Source organism: Perognathus longimembris, chromosome 23 (assembly GCF_023159225.1).
Source record: "Perognathus longimembris pacificus isolate PPM17 chromosome 23, ASM2315922v1, whole genome shotgun sequence".
Classification (NCBI taxonomy): Eukaryota; Metazoa; Chordata; class Mammalia; order Rodentia; family Heteromyidae; genus Perognathus; species Perognathus longimembris.
The window spans coordinates 25847004-25853003 of record NC_063183.1 but is presented as its reverse complement, the minus strand read 5'-3'; positions in this window follow the sequence as shown (position 1 = coordinate 25853003).

The following is a 6000-nucleotide window of genomic DNA, read 5'->3' as shown; positions in this document are numbered from 1 at the left end:
CTCTAACACTCTAATAAAAAGATTTATGTGGTTTAGGATGAGCTTTACTTGTAGGCAGGTTGAGCTTATAAAGAAATAGCTACAGAAGGTATCTCTGTATGATCTTTCTGTTGCTTAAATGAGAATAATTCATTAGATCAGTAAACCCTTTTGCTTTTTGACAAAAGATCAGTTTAAACCTGAACATTTCTTTCTTTTTTTTTTAAAGGTAGGATGTGACTTTTTTTTTTTTTTTTTTTCTTGGCCAGTCCTGGGCCTTGGACTCAGGGCCTGAGCACTGTCCCTGGCTTCTTCCGGCTCAAGGCTAGCACTCTGCCACCTGAGCCACAGCACCCCTTCTGGCCATTTTCCATATATGTGGTGCCGTGGAATCGAACCAAGAGCTTCATGTGTAGGAGGCAAGCACTCCTGCCACTAGGCCATATTCCCAGCCCAAACCTGAACATTTCTTGAAACATACTGCTAGGTAGCCTATTTGGTTATGAGGAAAGCCACTTCTGACCTCAGTACATTGATGATGATGAGCTCTTCTCATTGGTTTGCCTTCAGAAGTTAGCCCATCTCCTGAAAACGCTTAAAAATCAGAGCTGTCCTATGTGGTGCGGCTTTTAACCAAACATGGTTCTTTCAGTGGATAGTTTGCTGCAGGAAGACAATTTTTCCCAAGTAGAATTTAGATATTTCTTTTCTTTTTATTGCTTTTTTGATTGTGGGGCTTGCACTCTGGGCCTGGGCACTGTCCCTGAGCTCTTTTGCTCTACCACTTGGAGCCACAGCACCACTCCCATTTTTCTGATGGTTAATTGGAGATAAGAGTCTCATAGACTTATTTGCCTGGGCTGGCTTTGAACTGTGATCCTCAGATCTCAGCCTCCTGAGTAGCTAGGAATACAGGTGCAAGCCAAGCACCCATTTGGTACTTTTTTTTTTGGCCAGTCCTGGGCCTTGGACTCAGGGCCTGAGCACTGTCCCTGGCTTCTTCCGGCTCAAGGCTAGCACTCTGCCACCTGAGCCACAGTGCCCCTTCTGGCCATTTTCCATATATGTGGCGCTGGGGAATCGAACCGAGAGCTTCATGTGTAGGAGGCAAGCACTCTTGCCACTAGGCCATATTCCCAGCCCACTTTTTTTTTTTTTATTAATGCAAAGGCAACATCATGTAATGATTTAGCTACAATTAACTGTTTTTTGGCAGGAGGTTCCATAAGCAAGATTAATATCAATGCCATTATTTGTTTCCTTTTCCACTTACTACCCGTGTATAATTATGGTTAAAGAGCAAGCTGTTTAAAATGGAGATAAAATTCTGTTACACAATTCCTGCATTCCCAAAATTTCCGTGGTAGTCATTACCCAAGGAAGCTAAATGTTGTGTAGAAGGGGTGTGAAGGCTGTCAATACTAGAATTGGAAGTTTTTAGAGTCTTTTCCAGATGTGCTGATGTTACTGGATCGAGGGGAATGACAATCTTCAAGTAGCCTTAGAAATAATATACAGCAGGCACTTTTTAGTAGATGACTGCTGGAATATGCATCCAGAGTGGCACAAACTGTAAGTGAAGATGAGCTCAGGCCATTGTTAGGGGTCTTGATTCTAAAGGCATCTTAAAGAAAGGCATTATGAACCGGTGTCTAAACAGTGGAGGTACTGTGTGGTGTAACACGCACATTGAATCATCTTGCTGTGTTCAGAGCAAGCAGGGGAACTTCTTGAGGGCTATATTAAAATTAAACATTTTGACTTGAAGAAGATAAATGTTTCTGTAAGAAACTAGGAACTAAACATAAGCTCTTGAATATTGAAATTCTGTCATCAGATTTATCCAAAGACACAAAAGCAATGTGTGCTGTATGTTGTTGAGAGTGAAAAAGACAGAAGTCCAAGAATGCTGTGTTTGGCTGTGGTTACATTCACAGGTTAAGGTAATGGAAAGATGTTTTCAGGCTCTCCAGTTCTTAGAAGCCTATGGACTTTGCAGTTTTTTGTTGTTGGTTGTGGGGCTTGAATTCAGGGCCTGGGTGCTTTCCCTGAGTTCTTTTACTGGGGCAATCGCTCTACCACTTTGAGCCACAGTGCTACTTCTGTTTTTTTTTTTTTTTTTTGGCCAGTACTGGGCCTTGGACTTAGGGCCTGAGCACTGTCCCTGGCTTCTTTTTGCTCAAGGTTAGCACTCTGCCACTGAGCCACAGCGCCCCTTCTGGCCGTTTTCTATATATGTGGTGCTGGGGAATTGAACCCAGGGCTTCATGTATACAAGGCAAGCACTCTTGCCACTAGGCCATATCCCCAGCCCTACTTCTGGTTTTTGAGTGGTTAATTGGAGATAAGAGTCTCACGGGGACTTTTCTGCCCAGGTTGGTTTTGAATCGTGATCTTCAGATCTCAGCCTCCTGACTAGCTAGGATTATAGGCATGAGCCACGGGCACCTGCTTTACAGTCTTCTTGACACAATCTATTTAAGAAACACTGTACAGAATGAAAACAGTGAAAATCAAAACGTCAAGAACTGAGGAGAGGTTATACACAATTGTCTTAGTGAGTAGATTTTTGAAAATTTAGTGCTATTCACCTAGCTTATATTCATGAAAGTTAGCAAAACCATAGAACATTTCTCTTAAGCCAACACCACCCAACAAAATTTTCTGAGATGAATGTTCACTGCACTGTGTGACATGTGACTTCTGAGCAGTTAAAATGTCACTAGTATGACTTAGGAATTAACTTTTTAACTGTATTTAACCTTAGTTAACATAAATTCAAACACCCTGTTCCAATTTTCAAATACTCAACAGTGCAGCTCTTAAAGTATGAGAGACTTGAGGGTGGCAAATATAAGAACACTGGGTAAATCTGCTCTCTAGATAGCAAAACAAGTATAATCTTAAGAGTGTTCACTGTGGAGGCTGGGACCGTATGACATTGCCCCATTTGTAAGGAAATGGCAAGACTTGGGAACAATTCTATTAAGTGAAGTAAGCCAGACTCAAACAAACATAGGCAACATGGTCTCTCTCATTTGTAATACGTGGAATAGCTAGGATATTCTTAGCAGAGGATCACTATAGCTCAAAAGCTGTGCGCATATGACCATATAAAGTGATGCTTACCAAAATGAACTCCAAGAAATGGAACGAGCTTTTTCTAGTGTATTGTTTGCATCTCTTTCTTTCCTTTTTCTGCCCTTTTATTTATTCCTTGTTTTCACTGTTTTTTTTTAAATTTTATTTCTGTACCCTTTGTCCTGTATATAAGTTTATCTGATTTGGGGAAGGGGAGGAGAATCACAGAAACAATGGGACAAAAGGTGAATGGATCACTGATAGTCATTAGACATGATGTTGGAAATGAACTTTACAGTGGAGGGAAGAGAATGGGAGAAAATGAGGGAGAAGGTAACACTGTTCCTAAAGAAATGTACTCATTACCTTACTTATGTAACCGTAACCCCTCTGTGTATCACCTTTACAATAAAATATTAAAAGGAAAACAACAATAAAAGAAAACACTCTACCCAAAGAAACAACAAAAAAGAAAAAACTACTATAGGATGTAAAGGAAGTCATGAGTCAGAGATTGTTTTTTATGTTCCTATTTACCTGAAATGCCTTTGAAAGGAAAATTTATAGAGACAGAAAATAAAGAAGTGGACTGGGTATAGAAAATCTTGACTTACAGGGGCTGGGAAAGTGGCTTAGCGGTAGAGTGCTTGCCTACCAAGCATGAAGCCCTGGGTTTGATTCCTCAGCACCACATAAACAGAAGAAGCTAGAAGTGGTGCTGTGGCTCAAGAGGTAGGGTGCTAGCCTTGAGCAAAAAGAAGCCAGGGACGGTGCTCAGGCCCTGAGTCCAAGCCCTAGTACTGGCAAAAAAGAAAAGAAAATCTTGACTTATGATGATTGTTGCATACATTGAACAAATTACTAAAACTAACTGAATTATGGTTGAATTTTATGACGTAAAACATACCTCAATGAAAGTTTGAAATGCTTTATGTTATATGGGTGGACAAAAAGTGGCATGTAGATCTGAGTTTATGGTGACTAGTGGAACTATCTGAGAGTAGGCTAAATCTGTAAGAGCAAGGAAAGAATAAAATAAATCTAATAGGGGCAAACTCTTGGGTTAAAATGAGAAAAAATTAAAATAAGAATTACCTTTTGATCCAGCAATTCCATTACTGGTATGTATCAGAAGGCATTGAAAGAAGTATGTTGGTAAAACTACTGTACCTCCATTTTCTTTTTTTAAATTTTTATTGACAAACTGTTGTACAGTGAGGTTACAGTTTCATACGTTAGGCATTGGATACATTTCTTGTACTGTTACCTCCTCCCTCATTCCCCCCTCCCCCACTCCCCTTTTCCCTTCCCCCCCATTAGTTGTTCAGTTCATTTATACCAAACAGTTTTGCAAGTATTGCTTTTGTAGTTGTTTGTCCTTTTTACTCTGTGTCTCTCGATTTTGGTATTTCCTTTCAATTTCCTAGTTCTAATACCAGTATACACGGTTTCCAATGTACTCAGATAAGATACAGAGATAGTGCAGTGTACCCCCATTTTCAATAGCAATATTCACAATAGTTAATAATTAACCCAAGTGTCCACCAATATATGAAGAAAATGTGTATATATTCAAAATTTACTATTATTCAGCTATTGAAAATAACGATTCTTGTCACAATATTATCCTTTTTTTTTTTTTTAACAGTCCTGGGGCTTGAACTCTGGGCCTGGCACTTTACCACTTGAGCCACAGCACCACTTCTAGCGTTTTCTGTTTATGTGGTACTGAGGAATTGAACCCAGGGCTTCATGCATGCTAGGCAAGTACTCTACCACTAAGCCACTTTCCCACCTCCCACCCCCCCATTTTTTCTTACAATTAATATATAGAATGAAATTCTGTCATGTAGAAAAAGGATAGAACCAAAGGACAAAATGTTAAGTGACAAACTCAGGAAGAATAAAATAAGTTAAGACTGGTTAGGGAAGGGAGAGGAAGGAGGAAGGAGAGGATGAAGGAGGTGACCTGATCAAGATGTATTGTAATCAGAAATTGACATGTTAAAATGAAACAACCTTTTACAACTAATTGATGTGAATACACATTCAGATAGATAAATACTACATGTTCTCACTTGCATGTGTAACTTAAAAAGTTGAATCCCATACAAGTAGGTAATCAAATAGTGGTTATCAAAGCCTGGGAAGGGCATGGGGAGGCCAGGTGGAGAGAAGATGGTTAATGGGAATGTAGTAGGAATGTGGTTGCATGGAAAGAATAACTTTTAATGTTCTGTAGCACCGAGAAAAACTATGATTGATGACAACTAGTTGATTATTTCAAACACAGCTAATAGAGGACTTTTGAATGTTCCTGTCACAAAGAAGTGTGTCTAGGGTGATAGATATGCCAGTTGCCCTGAGCTTTATACACTGAATACATGTACTGAAATGTCCTCTGTACTCCATCTATATGTACAATTGATATGTGAAAATTACCAATACAGATGTATTAAAATAACAAAAGAGAAAAGAACGTGAATCTTGAGTCCATTTAAAACTAGAGTCAGGATTAAACATCAGTGAGAATTATGAATCTTAAATAGAATTAGCAATGCTATTACCAAAAGATAATGTTAGATTATAACTGACACAACTTAGAGGAAAAAGAATGAAATAAATGATCCCAAAGAACTCTCATAAGTAGGTCACTCTGGGTTTGTGATTAAGGGAGTTCCTTCACTACGTTAAAAGGGATTCAAGTTGAAAATGTTTGAATTAAATCATCCTAGTTGTGTTTATTACCTATAGCATTGAAGTTCTAGAATAACTGTTCTTCCTTAGTTATTTTAATCGTAGACTTTTCCTTTTTCTGTTTCTTTTATCTTTCCTTAACCCCCATTAGGTTTTCCTGACCTGTTCATTTTATGTTCTGATCTTTTGAATTAGGATGAAACTGTCTCTTTCCAATACAGTTTACAACAGAATTCACTACTT